The sequence below is a fragment of the Adiantum capillus-veneris genome, chromosome 10 (assembly GCF_014529385.1).
Source record: "Adiantum capillus-veneris isolate H3 chromosome 10, ASM1452938v2, whole genome shotgun sequence".
NCBI lineage: Eukaryota > Viridiplantae > Streptophyta > Polypodiopsida > Polypodiales > Pteridaceae > Adiantum > Adiantum capillus-veneris.
In genome coordinates, this window is record NC_140940.1 from 40,761,764 (window position 1) to 40,784,346 (window position 22,583).

Sequence of the window (22,583 nt, forward strand, 5' to 3'; positions counted from 1 at the left end):
TGGTAGGTCTATAATTGAAGATATTGTAAAGTGCACGGGAGGACAGAACCAAACTGAGTCTGCCCCCTGCATCCGAGAGCAACTCCTTATATTAAGTATAGAGAGAGTACATGCCAATAATGGCTTCTACCAAGATCTACCACGAGTCCTCCCACACTAGGTGGTCAGACTCTACTTACACGACCACACACCACACCTCCCCCCTTAAGGAGAAAAAGATGGACATATTTTTTACAATTGTGGTCGGAGAAGGGACTCGAAAAAAGAGGGATCAACTCCAACGCCTCATCTGGGGGGGAGTGATCATACAACGGCTTAGGGGCTGGGAGTGATCTTAGGGGCTAGACTCGACATCATGCCGAACATGATCAAGGCATGGAACTCGACATCTCGCTTATGCAAACATCAGGTCGCTATCCCAATGTAATGGACAAGACGAGTAAGGACTGAGGACTGCATCATAATAACAAGTATGTGATCTCTTTAGGACATACATCTCTTCCAAAAGGGGTTTGGTGCGTGTGACTCCATTCTTTATTGAACACAAAGTAATGCTAAGAGCTAGATCCAGCAAATGTTTAAAGAAACATTTGCAAAAACGCCAAACTGAAAACTAAGATAAACTGAGGAGAAGATAATGAACTGGGGGCTTGTTTCCATTTTACAGACGCAATGATTGCTTTAATGAATCTTCTCAAGGCACCTCCTTCTGTAGAGAACTTTGTGACTTGGTGACCTGTAGTAGCAGCAAGATGCAACATCTTCTATCCAGACTTGTGCTTGTAGAATGGCCCTTCAACTTTAGGAGCTTTAAAAGGGTACATGAGCCACAGGACAGACAGAATGAGCTTTGCTTTCTTGAATCTAGAGAGAAGCAATGCGAGCAAGAATTAAGGGTGTAGGTTGGGCAAAAGAAACGCATGTGCTGATATCAGCATGAGGGTTCGAAATCCCAGCCATAGCTTTCATTCTCACTTTCATCCCCCCATCTTTGGTACCTGCAGCTCTCCATAAGCTATGAAGAGCCTTTACCTCTTCAACCAGATGATCAACAAACTCGTGACATTGTGATTCACTCTTGAGCTTTTGCACACTCTTAGCTTGGGTACTTGCAGGTCCGCTAGGTCTCCATAAAGCATGCAGATTCATTACCTCTTCAGTCAGAGGCAGTGTCTCAGCCACCATAAACGTTGGCGTCTGAACTTCATTCTTGCCCTTCCGAGCTTGGAGCTTGTTAGCTTGAAACGGCATCGTCAAGGAGTTTTCACCTTCTATGTGACGATTTGAAAGGATTCTTGAAAACCTTGAGGTTGTGTTTCCTCTTGGAGCGCACCTTGATTGGAGCACGATCAAGCTCGGAGAAAGCAAGATTATCAACCGTCTGGGCAATACAACTTGGAAGGCTCAGGTGCAAAACAAGCAAAGGTCTACGCTGTTGCTACTGGATACTACGAGAGCGATGCTATGGAGCTAACAAAAGTAGTAGGCAGACTGTGTGAGCTTGCTAGCCAGGATCCAAACAGAGCACCATGCCATGGTTCAGGAAATCAAGACCTTTAAGGGGAACCAGGAGGGATTGCACGACGATAAATAGGCAAAACTTAGCAAGAGAAAGGGAGCTCGTAGAGCATAATCAAAGAACCGCGGGAGCAGCTAGCCCGTATCGAACAAGAAAGCCATGGAAGACGGAGACAGACGTGGGCTGAGCAAGAAGTGAAACGTAACTACCACCTCTACCCCTTGCCCGTCTCCTCCACCAATGTAAAGTGCACAGGAGGACGCAACCAAACTGAGTCTGCCCCCTGCATCCGAGAGCAGCTCCTTATATTAAGTATAGAGAGAGTACATGCCAAGAATGGCTTCTACCAAGATCTACCACGAGTCCTCCCACACTAGGTGGTCGGACTCTACTTACACGACCACACACCACAATATTATTGAGATCATGATATAAGTGAATAGTACAACTAAGAAAATCAAATATTGAGGGGTCTAAAAATATACGTACATGTCTATATAAATAATATAGGTGGAAAAAATATAAAGGGGTCAAAATAAATCTCTCTCATTATAAGTCTACCATAAAAAGATGAATATTTTTGGTGGTCTAATTTATGAGAGTAATAGAGAATAGATGTAGAAAGGAAAAAAGGACAATAGTGAAAACATATACACATAAATAAACTAGTTTTTTTGGATTTTTGTTGGGATGGAGTTACACCAAAAATAAGAGAAGCTTGCATGAAATTATTTTTATATGGAATAAAGAGTATGCAAAATGGTAAGAAAAAATATGGTAATGGTGAGTCAATGTACATAGCATAAATAACACACCATAGGTAGAAATATTTAAATAAATACCAAAATAATTATGAAAAATCCTTTTATTTAGGCCCTATATACAATGAAATATTTACACACAAATGGGCCATAATATACTTTTATTTTTTATTTTTTTATTTTTTTGGCTCAACTAGCCAAGTGACTAGCTAATTAAGGGTTTTTAAGAAGATATGGGAAAAGTCCCATAACTCACACACACCTATATACAGTGAAATGGTAGGGATAGCCACAGTGTTTGGATGATTTTGGTAGGGTGGATTAAGTCACTATGGGAATTATGGAGAGCCGAAAAACGGCTATCACCACCACCCGGGTGACGAGCTGCAGTAGACAGCCGAGGGCGGTCGAGTGCGCTAATTAAGATAGGCGGGAGGAAACGGGCTGCAGAAGAGCAGTGCCATCAAAGGAGGGGCCGATACCGGCTGTGGAGGGCTGCAGAGAAGGGGTCGTGAGCAGTAAGCAAAAGCTACAGAGGAGAAAGGAAGCAGTGCTAAGTGGAGGTTTTCTCGGGTTACAGGGTCTAGTTTACATGAAGAGGTGCCAAGAGTGCATGTCCGTGAACAAAAGCTGGGGGTCGCCACTGTAAGGAGTACCAAGGACTACATAAAGAAGGAGTGCTATTAGGGCTTCCAACGAGGGTGGCCTCAGGCATTTTTTGACAAGGACTTGTGAAGCAGAGAGTGAGGCCGCTAGTGTGGGCTGCCTTTAGCCGAGGAAGGGTGCCGGATTGCACCAAATCGATCACCGCCAGCATTGTACATACGCCTTTGTGATATCCTGGTTGTCTAGGGTCTTGTTCACTTCTTCGAGTTCTCTTGTCTCTTTCACCTTGTCTCGTGCATAGCATCCATGGTAGTTGTGGCTCTAGATAAGGCTGTGAGTGTGCAAAGAGAGAGAGAGGGAGGGAGATTTTGTGTACGGATTCAGAGGCGATAGAGGCACATGTAGCCTCCCGATTTGGGTGTGTTTACAGTGTATGATGGTGGGCTATGGATAAGTGATTGTGTGTAGCTAGGGGTGCGGGTTAATCCCTGGGCTATAGAGAGGCAGTGTGGAGTGTGCTGGATTTGTTCCCCTTTTTCCCTTTCTAACGAGCTTCGTCATGATGTCCTCAGTTTTTTTCTAATTTTGATTGTGTCTCATGCTTGAAGGGTTTTTCATAAATCTCCATAGGTGTTTACCACAGGTGTTTTTGCCCGTGCAAGAGTTCTTCCTTCCGATGGTGTGACCCATGCAAGGCTATAGAGGCACTCGTTTTTCTTGTCATTTGCACGCTAACATTGTTTTGGTGTCCCCACGGAGGAGCAAGTGCTCTTATGCTCCAATTGCTGTGAAATATGTCTATTCTACCGGCAGAGAATGTAAAAGGGATGTGGGTCCTTATGGACAACCGTCTATGTATGCGCAAATTGTGGACAACACTCAAGGCGGTCATATAATTGAATTGCAGCCTTTGGAGGATCGTGAGGTTTTGTGAAGCCAAGCACTAAGGGCCGGGTTACCCAGTGTGAGGTGGATTAGGTACTGGAGTGAACCATCAACATCCCTTGAGCTTTTGACGTCGCATGTAAGTGTTTTTGTGTCAATCAAACATGGCGGACCAGCTCCGACACTTTCATGGATTGCCTAATAAAATGCATAGACTTTTATTGAAAAATTGGAAGTCAATTGCTTACTGCAAAATATACTAGACCAAGCTATATTGTTGCGGCTGCTGCAATACAGTTTACAAGATGAGGCAAAAGTTTGGTTACACAATTATGAAGGGTTGGTGCAGGCAGAAACTCCAGGGGTGGTTTGGACTACAATCGTGTGAAGCAAGATTTTCTAGCACAGTACAGATCCATTAAAGTGTCTGATGAAGTTTGGCATGAAATTTTGGGGTACAGTCAAAAGGTTAATCAAAGTGTTGATGATTTTGTCATGCAGTTCACCCATTTATGGGATAAATGGGCGCGGCCTTTGGGAAATAAGATCCCTCCATCCATGCTAAAGGAGGACCGTTTCGTGGCAAACTTAAAAGAAAGTCAGAAGTTCAAAGCAGAGCTAAAAAGGCCCGCCACCTTTGAGGAAGCAACCACTATTGCCAGGGAGAAGGAATGGAAGGCTCAAAGACTTAATGAGTATGGGAAATCAGTCCCTGTGCACACTAATGGTATCCGAAAGGAGGAAAATCAGGCAGATATTGAAGCCCCTAAGGCTGCTCAAAGGGTTGCTAATATTGAACAGCTACAGCAAAATATGCAAGACATGATGACCATGATGCAGGAATTATGACTCAGTGTTCTGGGAGGTGGTCGTGGTTGCGGTCGTTGTAGAGGAATGGCCCAGGCATGTGAAGCTCAGCCTAATGCTTGTTAGTAGCAAGCTAACTCAGATACCATTTTTCAAAGCTTTCCTTGTAAAAACATTTATTATTTTGATGAATCAGAATATTGTAACTCCTACTTTTCAGATAAACTTTGTAATTGATGAGCTGGGGCTACAAGCTTCCAAATTATATCAACATGTCTTTAGTTAGAGCTCCTAGATTATTAGTTTTGACCACAAAAACCTTGGCTAAGGTATAAAAGCCAATTTCTATAAGTTTTATACAAGTTTTTGGATAATGAAAAACAAGTGTACATGCTCAGTTGACCAAAAAGATGCAAAAAAATTCCAGAAGTAAATAATTGCGATTATTTACTTCTATCCCATTTTTCAAGTTTTTTTACCAAACCAGCATACCACTAGTTTTAGCATGTTATATTAAGCCCACAAATCAAATTTGGCAAGATTTGGATCTTTGGATTGAAAATTGTGGCCAAATTTGCAAAGTCAGTCTGTAGATACAAAATTGATGACCATTTGAACAAAAAATTATCCAAACTTTATGAAACTTGGCTAGGGAGTTTAAGTTCAGCTGCTTAACAGATCTATGTCAAAATTGTTGCAAAAAAGTGCACAAAAATTAGCAGGAGTAAATAATCACGATTATTTATATCTCCTACCAAATTTGATATTCTTGCACATTTGAATATACCACAAGGTCAAGCATATCAAGTAGGCCACACAAATCAATTGGTGAAATTTGAAATTTGGATCACAAAAGTGAAACTTAAGACAGATTCTTGAAAACTGAGTCTGCGGACACGAAACAGTTGATAACTTGAACAAATTTTGTCCAAACTAAGTGAAACTTGTCTAGAGACCTTAACAATTTGCATACTTGGCAAATCAAGCTAAAACGTGTAAAAATTTAAGAAAAGAAAATAATCGCAATTATTTACTATCGATACAAGAGACATACTTTTTTACTTTTGAACTTGTACAGTGTTAGACCAACATAATACAAGGCCACCGGGAAATTTTGGGTTCAATCAGATCCAAATTGGTACATGTTCACTTAGCTTCCAGGTTGAAGATTAGTCCTTTGGCTTTTTGCAAAAGTAGAATCTGAAAGTCTCAACTACTGACTCACTTAGCTCGATTTGAAGTGATACACCACCAGCCACAATAGTTAGCAAGAATTGTACAGTCTTTGTGAAAGAATAGCTAACTTGATTAAACCCAACACCGACATTGGGAGTATTCAACTTAAATTTGATAGTCCATGGTTGTTCATGCCCTCATCAATTTGTATGCTTATCCGATGAACAGAGGAATGAAACAATGATTCTTAGAATCTCATGGATGCGGATGTACAAGGTTGTACCAGGTTAGGATACCAATCAGCTCAAGCTATCACCTAAAGGCATTGCACCAAGCAAGGAGGAATGGAAAGGAGATTACCAGCAGAACAAACCACAAAGTGGTCAATCTTTTCCACCCTATAGACAACAAATGCTCCAGTAGCATGCAAGGAGTCAGGAAAATTTGGGTACCAAAAGCACAGCTTAAGGACAAGCCGATTCAAATTTGGGTGCCCAAAACATCATCTACTGTACCAAAGATATTTCCAAGGTTCAAAACACAAAGGGGATCATCTTCAAACATGGAACCTTTAAAAAAAATTGATTTGGAAGAAAAAGGATCACTTATCTTCTCTGCAACTACAAAACCGATAAAGCAATGGAGAATTAAGTCTCAAAACAATCAACCACAACATTCAGCCCAAAGCAAACCAACATATCAATGGCAGGTAAAAGCTCGACAACAACCAATATTGATACCAAAAACTTAAGAAATCAATGTGCCAAAGCATCTTGATGGTATCAAGCAAAGAGCACACAAGCTACAAGATTTTCTCTTTGGAAGACTGCAAAAAGAAACCTCGACATCAGAAACCCTTGAGTTAATTACTCAAGATTACTCAAGACCCAACTCTTTCATAGCATCATGGTTTTAGCGCATTGATATTCAAAGTATCGTAGAGCCAACCAAGGCTATGCATAGACACGATTGTTCAACCCATGCACACAGTCGTTCCGGAGTACGCCATCTAGGAAGGGTGGAAGGGAACTAAGTGGGCAATGTTTGAAGAGGGAGGAAAAAGTTTGATGTTAACGTGTGATTTTTTGTAAAATTACCTAATAATGCCCTTAACAAGTCATCAACAGTGAAATTTTAACTGATAACATCTCTCCGATGAGTGTAAATAGTGTATATACTATGAGAAAATCATCAAAAAATGGTCTTTGTTTAGTTATTTTTATCATTTTTCTTGATATTCGGACTTAAAAATAGAGAAATCCACTAAAAAACAATAAAGCTATGTTTTTCAATGGATTTTCTTAATTTTTGGATTTTCACTTTGCTTTTTTATCACATTTTGTTATTTTCTTTGATTTTTTACTAAACAAGTCAAAATTTAAAATAAATAGCAAAAGAGCTCAGATGGAAAAACTAAAAATACGGTGATGATCAAAAGGACAAGGCGGACAGGCACAAAAAATTTCATTCAAATCTAGATGAAAGTGAGAAGCCTAAATTAGCCGGCCAAGACCTACTTTCGCAAAATTCTTGCAGAATGAGCTACAGGAATCCGATTGAGAGATTTTTTGAGTCTAACATAGATTTCACGGTCTAGTAGGACTAACAGGGGAATTTGGGGAAAAATGTTTCGAGAAGTCCGAGTATAGATATCCAAGGTAGCCTAAAATCACCTCATTTCCACTAGTTGCCCTTGGAGAAGAGAGCTCTTGACCTTCTTCGCGCGCAATTTTTGGAGTCCACAGTTGGCTGTTTACAGCGCCATCTCACACAAGTTCTATACTTATCAATGATCACTTCTGTATGGCCGGTAGCTAGTCTAAGCACACCTATTACATGCCACATTTCAAGTATGAGCCAAAATGATCAATGATAACTTCGAAAATTGTTAAAAAACACAAAGAAGTCCTTCCAATCCAAATTTTTAGTTATCTATCACATTTTTTGATCCAAATCACCTCATATCTCATTCACAGAGTCTACATCATGCAACAAAAAATGTGCATTTTGATGAAAAAGTTAATAATCACAATTATTTACTTTCTTGCCAAAATGGGGGAAAATTGCAACTTTGACCTTATGGGAACAAAGCACATGATGTCGCAAGCCCACTGACCGAGTTTGAGCAAATTTGGATCTCAAAATCCCTTTATATCTATTGTCTCAAAGACGAAAAACCTAAATCTAGCACCATTTCCACCCTGTTCACTCAAATGAGCCCACACTTCACTCAGAGCACCCAAATGATATATATTTCATGGCAAAAATGCAAAAAGTTGGAAAAAATCCCCAGTTGTAAATAATTGCGATTATTTACTTTTGTTGCATATTTTTGCTTGAACTTTATGATTTTGATCTTTACATGTTTTTATGCATCTATGCATGTTCCAAAATTGATTTGAAGCAAATTGGACTCAATTTGTCAGCAATTCAGATTGAAGGGTATTTCAAGATGGAAATTGCAAAAAAATTCTAACTTTGGCATTGTATTCACCTAACAGGAGCAATGCAAGCTACAGAGAAGGCCAAGAAAAGGGTATCCCAAAAGGAGAAGCTGCAAGAGCTGCCACCCTACCAACAATTGGACCCAAGTTCAGTAAAGACGGCCAAGGCAACATACTTGTCCAGAGAACAGCTTGAGAAAAACAATACAACAATTTTCACAAGCAGGTTCAAGAGTGAAGAAGGACACCAAGTAGAGCTACAACTTCTACTGAAAGAGATCTATGATGTCACTGCAAAGCCAGACACAAAGGAGGCCAATAGAAGGCTGGGCCTCAGGGACTTCTATGACCAGGAACCATCCGGTGTAGATTTCAAGAAAGCCTATGAGCTATTGTCTACAATTAGAGAGGATGGATTAGCCAAAATTATTGACCAACAAGGGCAAAACGTAGAAGTGGTGATCACAAAAGATATTGTGGCCGAGGCATTGAAGTTGCCGACAGAAGGGATGACAATGAGGACCCGAGACAGAAAGACAGCAGACACCTTCACCAAGGAGACTGCTATTGCAACCTTTGCCGACCTCATCCAAAGGCAAGTGGAAGAACCAGCACGTTTGTATCATCAGCACTTCCACTTTCTAGCAAAGAGACTGCCACGGTACACCACCCCTAATCATGTAGTTGCGATTACCTTCATCCAAGTGTTGAAGTCAACAACAAGGCAACCGATTGATCACGCATAGTATGTGCTAACAACGCTGAAGGGCACAAAGAAAGAAGAAAAGATCACCTATCTAGGCATTCCTGAGGTACTGACAAGAATAGCATACCATGTTATTGGCATGGTAGACAATTTGCCGCTTGAGAATTTGTGTTTCAAGGTGAAATTTTTCTCAAAAAGTTTGAAGCACGGAGTTTGCAGCATATTGAGAGGTCTCAGAATAAAGAAGCTCATGATGCTGCCCAAGAAATGATCACTTGTGTGTTTGTGTTGAAGGAAAATGCCCCTTTATATCATAAGAGGGAAGTGTTATCAAAGGAGATGGATTTTTTGTTGATAGGTATCCTACCTGAAGGTTTACCATCCTCCAAAAAGTATGTGTTTAATATAAGAAAAGCTAGGAAATACAAAATGCTTGATGATGTGCTTTACATGAAAGGAAGTGATTTGGTTTTGTGTCGTGTGCCATGGAAAGAGAAAATTTACAAGATCTTGGAAGAAAATCATGAGGGATCTTGTGGAGGCCATTTTTCCATGAAGATGTGTTGCATAAAATTTTGCAAGAAGGCTATGTATGGACAAGCATTCAGCGGGATGTTAACCATTGGTGCAAGTTTTGTTTGCCTTGCCACAAGATGAGAAAGAGAATTTTGAAGCCTAAATTATGACAAACAATTCTAGATTTTGATGTGTTTGAAAAATGGGGTCTTGATGCTATTAGACCCTTACATATGACTAGCAAAAGAAATGCTATTTTGGCAGCAGTGGATTATTTGCCACGATGGGTAGAAGCCAAGGCTATCAAACAGATTACTAGTAAAGAAATGGGGAAATTTTTTTGTGAGCATATATGCTGCAAGTTTGGTGTGTCCCTAGAGCTACTTTCTGATAGAGGACCAGGATTTAGAGGAGATTTGTTTGATCTCTTATGCGAGAAACTCAATATACAGCATAGGTACATTTCTCCTTATTATCCACAATGCAATGGAATCAATGAGAGGTTCAATGGAGAGCTGGTAAAGATCTTGACAAAGAAGACCCAAGCACATGGAAATACTTGGGATTTTGAGTTTCCTTGTGCATTATGGGCCTATAGAAGTGCTATCAAAACGAGTAAAGGATTTTCTCCTTACCACTTAGTTTATGGCAAGAAAGCTTTATTGCCAATTGAAGTGGAGATTCTTGCACTCAAGTTATTATCATTGGGAGATGACGAGAAAAGAGATACTTGGCAGAAAAGGTTGTTGGATTTACAATGTTTGCAATTGGATAGAGTTTTAGCTTTGAGCTACTATGAAGAAGTGTCAAAGCAAGCTCAGATAATAGCTAATGAATGTGTAAAGGATAAGGGAATTGAAAAGGGTGATTTGGTGTTGCGATACAATAGTAAGTTGGACAATACCTTTCAGAGAATGTTTTAGATCAAATGGGAAGGTCCTTTTACTGTTGTAAACAAATTTGAAAATGGCACGTATCAGTTGGAAGATTTGAGTGGTGCACACCATAAATATTGTGTTAATGGTTATAGATTGAAAAAATATCTAGCACGTTTGATGACAATTGTGACAAATGAGACGCTATCAATAGAGGGAGACAGTGTGGAAACATCTGAGAATGTAAATGAGGTTTCTGGGAATGAACTGCAGTAGTTGTTCACCCTAGGAATCTTTGCTTGTCATGAATGATTAAGCAGGCTACGGGGGGGCTGGCAAGCTATGTCACGCATTTTTTGGATGAGCATAAAGTCACTAGGTCATGCCGAAAAGCTTGACCATTAGCCTCATGTATATATGTGTATATAGCCCTGCAAGTTTTGGAAGTGGCCCTGTAAAAATTCGTGTACAAAGGTGTAATTTTTCTAGGCTTGGGTGCTGATATTTTAGATTGTTCCCCAAAACATGATTTTTAATAAACATTTTCATCCGTGCTTTATAGCTCGTGAATCGGACTTGTATATCATGAGTTATGAGCACCGAAGTGGGCGGTCTCAACTTAGAAAGTGATTGCAAGTGCATGCGACAAAGGCAACTGGGCCAACTTGATAATTCAATTTAGAAATTCTGAAATTCAAGATTTTTGGAGATAGCCAAGATGATGGGCTTCGAGCTGTGTGTTACAATGCGTCACTCGATGACCGAAGCAGCAAGTTATGCTTGGGTGAAAATCTAGAAATTTTTGGGCATGAGGGAGTTGGGAGGAGTGAGGAGGAAGTTGCCAAGTGTCATGGGGATTATGCCACATGAGAAGGGAAAAGTGGGAAGTGGGGGGTATATAGCCTAAAGGGGGATTACCGTTTAGGTGTATCAATTGGAGAGAAGCTTGGCTTGATGGGTTTCATGGGCTCGTGGAGGCTAGGGGGGAGAGATGGATCTTTTTTCCAGCCTATTCACACCTCTTGCCCAGGCGCTTGCCCTCCTTTTTGGTCCCCGACCACTTGCCCCCACCCCATTCCTTGGTAAAAGGGTCACCGAGGGCCTCATTTGTTTGCCCAAAAAATGCCTAGAATGAGCCAATTCAAAGGTGTTGTGATAGAGAGGCTTGTCAACTAAGAAGAGAGAGAAAATCCTTGGGGATAAATGATAAGAAAGACCCCATTTTAATAGTTGCAACACCTGCACAACTTCCAGATTGCTCATTTTTTAGCAAGAAAGAGAACACCCCCTGTTTTGGGTGGCCATAACTTCTTTATCTTTCATTTGATTTTTTCCTGTGGATACTCTACATACATCTCCATGAGATGATCTTCATCATGATATCCTTGGTTTCTTCTAATTCTAAGTGTGTCTCATGCTTAAAGGGTTTTTGATAAATCTCCACAGGTGTTTATCATAGGTGTTTTCGACCGTGCAATAGTTCTTCCTTCCGACGATGTGACTCGTGCAAGGCTATAGAGGCACTCATTTTTTTTTCATTTGCACGCTAACAACGTATAATTGTCAAAAAGTTAAACAACTCGTGGTCTATGGCATGTCTGATGGAGAACAACATACTATAGAAATTTTCAAGTAACCAATGTATAGATCACATGATATTACATTCGTAACATAGATCCTTTGCATGATTGCATAGTGTGGTGGTAGTTGGACAAGATCTCCAAACAAGATGACACTTTTTTCATTGGAGGGGTCTAGCAATGTGCCACATGTTACATGGACAACTTGCCTGATGACAATATTGAAAGTCGTGCATGTGAGCATGGAGACCTCATGAATTATTATCACATCTGCCTCCTAGACAAAAATACATATATATCATTAGTTTTGTAATTGGACATGGGATAGTTTTAAGTTCTTGCTGGTATCTTGAATTGGTGATGAACAGTTGATGCTATGTTGCTAAGTCTTGTTGCTTTTGCTCCGATTGATGCAATGAGAATAAAGCTCTTGTTTTTTTTATGCATTTATATGTCAAATATTTGATCCAACGTGTTTTTCCACTCCTGGGGTGTACCTATTACAATGTGTAAATAGTTTCTCACAGCTAGCAATCACATGTATATGTATATGTGTTCCATAGTGACTTTTGAGTTGGCAACACTAGAGAACTTGTTTAGCATAGCCAATGACTTTAGGCGATGTTGATTTGTTGTTGGCGCATTATCTATTGTCAAGCTTTAATTTTGCATGTAGCCAATGTACAAATCTAGTAATATTACATTCGTAACATAAATGCTTTGCATGATTGCATACTGGTGGTAGTTGGTCGAGTTTGAAAGGCAAGATGACACATTTGTCATTGAAGTGGTCTAGTAATGTGTTGTCTGTTACATTGACAATTTTCTTGATAACAAGATCAAAAGTCAATTGCATGAGCATGGAGAGCTTAGCAATGATTATCACATATGCCTCCTCTATAAAGACATATTTGTCATTAGTCTCGTGAATGGAGAGGGGATATTTTTAAGTTCTCATTGGTATCTTGAACTGGTAATCAATAGTGGATGCTATGCTACTAAGTCTTGTTGTTGTTGCTTTGATTGATGTAGCAAGTATGACACTCTTGTTTTGTTTGATGTATTCATAGGTCAATTATTTGATCGAAGGTGTTTTGTCACTCCCTAGCATACTTGCTATAATGTGTAAACCATTTCTCACAGTTAGCAGTTACTTATATATGTGCATTTGTTTCACCCATTAAAAGATTAATCTTTTTGAACAAAAACAATTATATGTGATATGAATGCACGTCTATGCTTAAGCAAAATGCAACTTTTAAAAAAGCACTATCTGTATTTAATTTTGAGCTTGTACATAAAATATAAATCTTAAAAATTTTGCCAAAGTCTCCTTTGTACGGAGACCTCTTTCTCAAAACAAATCAGTACACCCTTTTCTTAGGCTCCCACATGGGATTTTCATCACATAATTTCTTTTTCCAAAAAAATTGTCCACCTCATCTTGGGCTCCCACGTGGGATTTATCGTATACATTAAAATCAAACACATTTTCAATAGAGTCAAAGTAATCTAACTTCAAAGTGGTGGTATGACCTGCATATCGTAGTACATAGGAAACCTCCAATCACATAGTCTAATCACACGGTAACCAAAAGTGTCAGGCCAAGGGCTAGAGGGCAGGGCCCGACCTAGAGAAGTCAAGGACTTAGGCCAAGGGCTAGACTGAAGGTGTGGATAGGGGATCGAGTTAGGGCAAAGGGCCATGGGCTCTCCTATAATAGGTTGGCTAGGAGGTGGATCCGGTGTCAATCTCCTCTTGATTCTACATTGGTATCAGAGCTAAAGTTAGCTGGGAAAGGGGCGTGGTCTTCTTTTGCAAGTTGCCTATGCATGGCTCGTGGAGCTTCTCTCTTGCCAAGCAGGGAAATGACTCAAAGAGGGAGCATTGCATGCAGGGCCTCTTGAGGCGAGGAGGGACGAACTGTTGGCCTCCACCATAAGCTACATTGTCAGGCTCAGTGGATGTGTACTACGTTTTGTTGCAACTCCCGTCACTGGAGCTATCCCCAGAGAGCATCATATGCGTCGTCATCTCCTTGCCAAGCACTTGCGGCACTGTCAAGCACCATAGCCGACTGCCAGTGTTTGTTTTCCACACCAAAAAGACCTAAGGCCTTTGGCCTTGGGCATTCTCCTCAAATTTTTTGGGAAAGGGTGCATGCCCACCTGGAACACACCCGTACATGGTTCTTCCCCGGTTGTCAGCCAAGGTGCAACCCAACCTCGTCTGCAAAGGGCCGGGCTTCGACAGGACGTCAATTTGCTGCAGATTCTCCAAAATTGCAAAAATTGCAGAAGTGCATCAAGATTAATTTACGACGGCTTTGAAAATTTCCAAACAAGTATCCATCACCACTTGGTTCTTTGGAAGATCAAGTTGATGCAACGTTTTTAAGCGGTGTATCTGAACGGGTGAAATTACGGATTGACAAAGCTTTGATAAACATCGTAATTAGCACGGCTAATTCTCACCGTTTGTGGTGCATACTACGGCTACAAGATTGTTTTTTGAATCAAGGTATTCTTCTTTCTCTCTCACACACTACATAGTGTTGCCATAGATTCAAATATCAACATGACCTTTGATTTCTAGCATAATATGCATGATCCTTCCCATGATGGCTCACGGTCGAAAACTCTCATGGAGGGTGCCCGTGATGCTACGGAAGGAGATGATGCTTATGAATCACTTGATATCCAGGAATTTTGAGAGTGACACAATTTATGCATCAGCAAGCCAAGTGCCTTGTTGACACACACATGTATGAGCACGTTGCCGATCAGGGGCAGGGCCCTTCTGGTCATTGACAAGGTCCCTATCCAGATTCTCTACACTCTCTCACTGCAAAGGAGGTGGATGAGTTGTTGAAAAACACCAAGCCACCAACTTTTAAGGGAGAGGGCCGAGATTGCAATAAGGATGCAGTGAATATCTTTCTCAGGAAGTGGGATGGAATTCAAGCCTTACGGCGTACTCTAGATGCGGTCAAAGCACTGCAGACAAGTCTAACTCTAGAAGGTAAGGCCTACAAATGGTGGATGTCTCTCAAGGACAAGAATGTCATACCATAGAATTGGGCAACCTTTGAGGCTATGTTTCGAAAAGAGTTTCTACCCAAAAATGAGGCAGATAGAAATTGGATGGATTGGGACACGTGTTCTATGTGCCAACACCCATCATTGCTTGAATATATCTCTCACTGTTGGAAGGACTAGACACCTTTCATCAAGTTCATGGGTTTATCCGTGGTTTGACGCCAGAGCTTAAGAAGCACTTCAAGACTCACGACCCTCAAACACTTGAGGAGGCCATAGTGAAACCACACATTCATGATGATCCAGATGAAAAGAAATCACATAATAATCACATGTCTACTAATACACATGGTAATACACGCACACAATATGGGCACAGTAAAAGGAAATTTCTAGTAGCCAATTTTGAAGCAGCTAAAAAACCCAAGGGGTCGCATGGTCCTCTTCTCTCTCTTGAGGAATTTGAGAAGGCTAAAAAGGAAAAGTTATGCTTTCAATGCTTGGGAAGCATCCATGGCAAAAAGGATTGTCCCAAGGGAAAATTTTCTACTCAAGGTAAGGAGAAAGCAATACACACGGTGCAGCTGCTGCCTCTTGAGTCTTCCTCACGTTTCTCCATGGTGGAGGTAACACACACCGAGGTGGTGCATGAATGCTGTATTACAGCTTCCATGTGGCAGCAAACCTTCGATCCACATGAGTTTGTGTGTATGCACGGATCTCTTCAAGGGCACAAGGTGTGCATCTTGTTAGATAACGGTGCTACTCACAATTTCATTAACTATGGATTAGTGAAAAAACTCAAATTGCCCCAAACTCCAAGTTCCCACCGCTACAAGGTAGGAATGATATGGTTATGATGCTAAAATATGGGATACTCAAGTCAGAGTTGTACCGTTGGAAATACAAGGCTATTCTACATCTTTGGATTTCCAGGTTATGAATATGGAGAGGGTAGATGTGGTACTTGGTAGGGAATGGTTGCATAGACTAGGATCATCATTGAAGTGTAGCTACGAGCACAACATCGTGATGTTTTAATCCCATGGTGCACATGTGTTGTTGTTAGGAGAGAAGGATATGCCTTTCTCACCCCCACTGATATGTATATCAGAGCTTATGAAGCTCGTTTCTGATAATAAAATAGATGAAGTTTTCTTGTGTTACTCATCATTGTGTTATTTTCTTTCCAGTGTTGAATCTGTTGAACATTCCTCAACGCTGTATGCTTCTCTCTCATCTCTTCCAGAAATGGCTACTTCTCAACAAGCAAACGTTTCTAGTGAATTAAAAATTTTATTAAAGGAAATTCACGATGTTTTTCCTAGTGATTTTTTGTCGGGATTACCGTCGACACGATCTGTGCAACATGGCATTGACGTGGTTGTAGGCAGTAAACCAATCAGTAAACCACCCTACAAAATAAGTTATTCTGAAGCTGCTGAGGTGGAATGTCAGCTTGCTGACTATCTTAGCAGAGGGTTTATTCAATCCAGTTCTTCACCATGGGCTTCTCCTATCCTATTAGTGAAGAAAAAAGATGGTAGTATGTGTATGTGTGTAGACTACCGTGGATTAAATGCGGTCACTTGTTAAGGACAAGTATCCATTACCACGCGTGGATGAGTTGTTCGACAAGCTCACTCATGCTCGTATTTTTACGAAGATAGATTTGCGATCAGGCTATCACCAAGTACATATTCAACTTGTTGATATACCCAAAACTACATTCTGAACAAGGTTTGGACATTACAAGTTTTTGGTTATGCCTTTTGGGTTAACCAATGCGCTCGCAACATTCATGAAACTCATGGATAGTGTCTTGAGACCTTACTTGGGCAAATTTGTTATCATTTTTCTCAATGAAATTCTTGTATATAGTGCTTCTGAGGAAGAACACTTGCAACATCTGAGACAGGTATTTGAATTGTTATGAACATATCAATTATATGCCAAAGAATCCAAGTGTGATTTTCTCAAGGACGAAATTCATTATCTTGGGCATGTTATCTCAGCTACTGGGCTTCACATGGATCAATCCAAAGTGGATGCCATTCGGAGGTGGCCTTCTCCTAAAAATCTGGAAGAGTTACTGATTTTCTTGGGATTTGTGGGTTTTTATCGAAGGTTCTTTAAAAACTATGTTAATATTGTTGTTCCCATGACGGACCAATTGAAAGGCAAAGGAAAGACCTTCCAGTGGGGAGCCGCTCAGCAGCATAGTTTTGATACCCTCAAGGATGCACACAGCTCCTATTCTACCTATTGTGGATCCTTTGAAACCATTCGTTTTGGAAACGGATGCCATTAATTGTGCTATTGGAGCAGTCCTTCTACAAGAGGGGAGGCCAATTGCATTTGAAAGCAAGAATCTTGATTCAAAAAGCAAAATTATTCTGCTTATGAACACGAACTCTACGCAATAGTGTCTGCCTTGACGACATGGCGATATTATTTGTATGGAGCTCAGTTTGAGATTGTGTTTGACCATGAAAGCATAAGATGGTTTACACAACAAACCAACTTGAAGGGTCGAAAGTCCAGGTGGGTTGAGATCCTTCAGGAGTATGATGCACAACTCCGGTATTGTAAAGGATGATACAATGTGGTGGCTAATGCTCTTAGCTGTATGCCTGAGATGAATTCACTTTTGTTCACGGAGCTTTGTAGTGAATTTTTGGATTCTCTAAAGGGCACGTATGAGCATGATGACGCATACTCAAAGTGTGAAGCCATGTGCAAATGAGGGATCCTTCTCACTCCAATGTTGGTAGTGTGTCGTTAACCTCCACACGTAGTTCTCCTCCGTTGAGTGATGAACTGCAGCGATGGAAGAATTTTTCCATCAAGGGGAGAGTTTGTGTACCAACGGACACGGACATTTGGTGCCAAATTCTTTATGAATGTCATGATAGTCCAAGTGCAGGGCACGCGGGTATTAAAAACACTTATGCTCTTGTAGGATGATAGTTTTACTGGACAGGTTTACATGGATTTGTTCAAGACAATGTCTTGCATTGCCAAAAATGTCAAGTTAACAAAGTAGAGCACCTAAAGGCAGGAGGACTCTTACATCCTTTGGAGATTACCAATGGGAAATGGGAAAGTATCTCTATGAATTTTATCGTGGGTTTACCAACCACAGTATGCGGTCATGACTTAGTATGGGTGGTCATAGACTGGTTGACTAAACTATGCAAGTTTATTCCAACTAAGTCGACCATAAAAACTCCAGAATTAGCCAAGTTATTTGTGGACAATATATACAAGTTGTATGGCTTGCCAAGTAACATTGTGAGTGATCGTGATCCCAAGTTTAACAGTCATTTTTGGAGGGCTATGTTTAAACGATTTGGTACACAACTCAACCTTAGTATCGCAGATCATCCAAAAACAAACAGTCAAACTGAACGAGTTAGCCGAGTGCTATAGGATATGCTACACACATACGTTAGCAAGAAACAAACAGATTGGGAAGAGTATCTACCTCTTCTTGAGTTTTCTTACAATAGTGCTAAGCATGTCACGACTGGATTTAGTCGTTTCATGCTCATGTATGTTTTTCAACCTCGGTCACCCATTACGGTGGGGTTGGCAATGAAAAAACTCCAACAGGTTAAGGATTTTCTCCAAGACCATATGGATATGCTGAAACTCACTCGTCAAAATGTCCGACAAGCACAAGATTGGTATAAGAAGCACGCTGATGAGAAACATAGACAAACTACCTTTGAGGAAGTGAAAGAAGTGTTTTTACGTGTGCCAAAGCATTCAAAAAGTCTAAAAACTGGGCCAACACATAAATTATCTCCAAGATATTGTGGGCCTTTCAAGATACTCAAGCAAGTTGGTGATTGTGACTACAAACTATCATTATCAGCACACTCTTGTGTCCATCTAGTATTTCATGTAAGCCGCTTACGTAAATGATTACATGGGGACAACAATTTCATTGACCAATAGATTCTGGTCGATTTCGTTGAACCTCCTACCCCACCGCATGAACCTGAGCAGAGACTTGACTACTATCATGATTTATGTATGCGCCATCATGTACATCGACAAGCTTTAATGAAGTGGAAAGATCGACCTGAAGAAGGTGTCGCTTGGGAAAACATTAGTACTCTTAAGAAGAAGTTTCCTACTTTTGTTTTCAAGGACAAAAACACTTCTCCAAGGGGGAAATAATGTCAGGCCAAGGGCTAGAGGGCAGGGCCCGCCGACCTAGGGGAGTCAAGGACTTAGACCAAGGGCTAGAGTAAAGGTGTGGACAAGGGATCCAGTTAGGGCAAAGGGACATGGGCTCTCCTATAATAGGTTGGCTGGGAGGTGGATGCAATGTCAGTCTCCTCAGGGTTCTACAAAAAGGCCATGTCAACATCATGTGGCCATCGTGTACAAAACAAACACAAAATGAAAATATAAAAGTAGCCTACAAAATCAACTTAAGAACCCTCAAAATCAAATTACATTCCAATTGCTATATGTCATGCTTCTCATACTACACAATCAACAAAATGGCATGTCCATGTCATATGACTGTCGTGTAGATAAAATACATAAATTAAAACATCAAAATGAAATGTCTGAAGATAGTTTGCTAAACCAAGTGTGCACCCCATAATCAACATTTTATTGGTCCACATGCCATGTCAAACAAACATCTTTCATAGAGCACATCATCTTTTTATGCAAGTACTCATATCTAGGTGATGGGCACAATTCTAAGTCAAGCGTAATCATCTCTCATCTTTTCCACTTGCATCTAGCATAAGTATCACCCTGTAAGATCCAAAATAGTTACGCTTAAAATTAGCAAATAAATATAGCTTTTTATTATACAAACCAATCCCATGAACTTTTCTCTTGCACATGCTTGAACCTAATTTGCAAATGAAGTCGATTTACCTTTCACATACTCATTGAAAACCTTGTAGTCCTTAGCATCAAGCTGGTATTTCTTTATCTCCAAATCATACATCAAGTTTGCAAGTGAAATTATAGACTCCAAGGATACACATTGATTGTCCACAAGATTGTATGTATAGCTTCTTGCACCCTTAGCTTTTTTGTACCATGCAAGATGTATCTCTACATTTGTAGGCCAGTCAAGAAGATCAATAGGACTCCTGGTCTCTTTCATAGCATCTTCCACTTTAATGAAAACTCAAAAGATGCGGCACATCGTCCAATAGGATCCATCTACAAATAAATTTCATAAAAAAGTATAAACTATCTTTGTGACTATAAAAGATAAATTTAAAATACACAAATCAAATCTTTAAGAATAAATACACTTGCGATACAATGGTTGAAACAAAAGAAATATATCTTTGATGACCACATCTAGTCCAAAAGAAAGTTACTTTTAATAGCTAACATCTTGCTACAAGGCAAAAGAGCTTAACTCAATAAAAGACTGGCAGCATTTCTACCAATGATCGCAGATATTTATTCCCATCCAAGTGCATGTGGGTTAAGTCTTCATACAATACTTCAAATGATTTTCTATTCTTTTCTTGTAGAAGATACCCAGCTAGCCAATTGGTATTCTATAGACAATTGGTATTGTATTCCATAGACAACTCCCTACAAAACTTGACCATTTGATTAATAAGCCATGCTAATGCATAGAAATCAACCTCTCTGGTATACACATGGTCATTATGTGTGTCCTTCAATAGCTCTGGAGCAATCCAAGGTTTAGGCCAATGGGCTTTGCTTTGACAACAACTAAGTGACTGTCACCTCTCTGATGCAGGCCTCATGGATAATCCCCAATCAATGATGTCAACTCAAGCATTTGAATCCTTAGTAAAATCCAACATAACATCGAAAGAATGCAGGTCACAATGAAACGATGCCCAATTGATGGGTATAGGTCATTGTGTGTGCTAAAACAGCTATGATATTTGATAGATTGTTTGCAAAGGCCATGACTTGAGTTAATTCTCCTTGATTCAGCTTAGTTATCTTACCTTTACTTAACTTGTTTCATCTTTCTCTTCCTTCTTCACAATTCAACTAAAGGTACCTTTTTCAAAAGGTAACTCTGCATCATTTTCCCAATGCTTCCTCCATTGGAGTAAGGAAAAATGGCTATCAATGGCTGTGTCAAAGATCAAACCTAAACTCATTCTTGAAGGACTTCAATTTTTGTCCAGGCATTCATCGATATTGCTTCACTGCATACGTATTTTCACTTGTAAGATACAAAATACAATCAATTCCTACTTGGAAGCATGTACCAAAGAAGCCGACACCCAAGTTCTAAAAATAGGTGATAGTATCATGTGGTATACCAAGCATCAAAGTACACTCCAAGTTTCTTGCAGACCTCTATAGAGATTTCGCAATTGGATATCCATGGCATTCTGTCTCTGAAACCGTCTTCTCTTAGGTATGGTTGACTTGCTCTCTTTGTAGCTTTTTAGATAACACATATTGTGTATCTATATCTTTCGCATGCTTACTCTTCTCTCTTTCTGCATGTCAAGCCAAATCCCAAGCCTTGAGCTTTATCAACTGAACACTTTCGGAAAGAGCTTCATATAAATCATGGGTGCACTTTTCCATGTTAGCAATGATATTATAAGAAGACTGGTGAGCTTTGTCTTTACTTGTAACAAAGGTTTCCTTGGAGATCCCACTTACAATTGCTTTTTCAAGCATTTTTTCTATGAGCGTCTTATTTTACACGATACTTTTCACCTGCTTCTCTAGTAATTCACTAATTATCTTACAGAGAGTTGACCTTAGAGACTAAAGAAATGCCTTCTTCTTACCCTCTTCCATACTGACTATATATATATATATATCCTAAAAGCAAAAATATTTGAGAAGTCAACCTACATATAGGTAGATATTTTTGAGTCTATTTTAAACTATCACATAAAGGCTCCTACATTAACCTAATGTGACTCATATATCACTTTGAAAGTTAAAAGAACTGAAGGTAAAAATCAATAGCTCAAAATGGCACACCCGATCAAGCCATATGACCATGTGACAAATTGAGACTATATTTCTAATTATATGCAAAATAAAGACATTGTGTATGTGTGACACACAAACCCAAGGTATACTAGACATGTCTTGGCAAGAGACTATAGCTCAAGATCAACACACCCGGTCAAGTCATATGACCATGTGAGAAATTGAGACTATAGAATTCGTAACTACAAAGAAAAGAAAATAACAATCTCAAAATCTATAACACTTTTTATTGTAAAAAGAGACACAACTTAACATTTGGTAAGAATGGATAGCTCAAGAGACCCGGTCAAGCTTTATGGATAGCTAGAAGAACTGAAGGTAAAAATCAATAGCTCAAATGACACACCCGATCAACCCATATGACCATGTGACAAATTGATACTATATTTGCAATTATATAAAAAATAAAGACACTCTCTATGTGTGACACATAGACCCAAGGTATACTAGACATGTCTTGGCAAGAAATTATAGCTCAAGATAACACACCCAGTCAAACCATATGACCATGTGAGAAATTAAGACTATATAATTTGTAACTACAAAGAAAAGAAACTAACAATCTCAAAATCTATAACACAAGCAGTCAAACCATATGACCATGCGATGAATTGAGATTATTTTAGTTGTAGATTCATTCCAATTTTGGGTTGTCCAATAATCTACATGTACA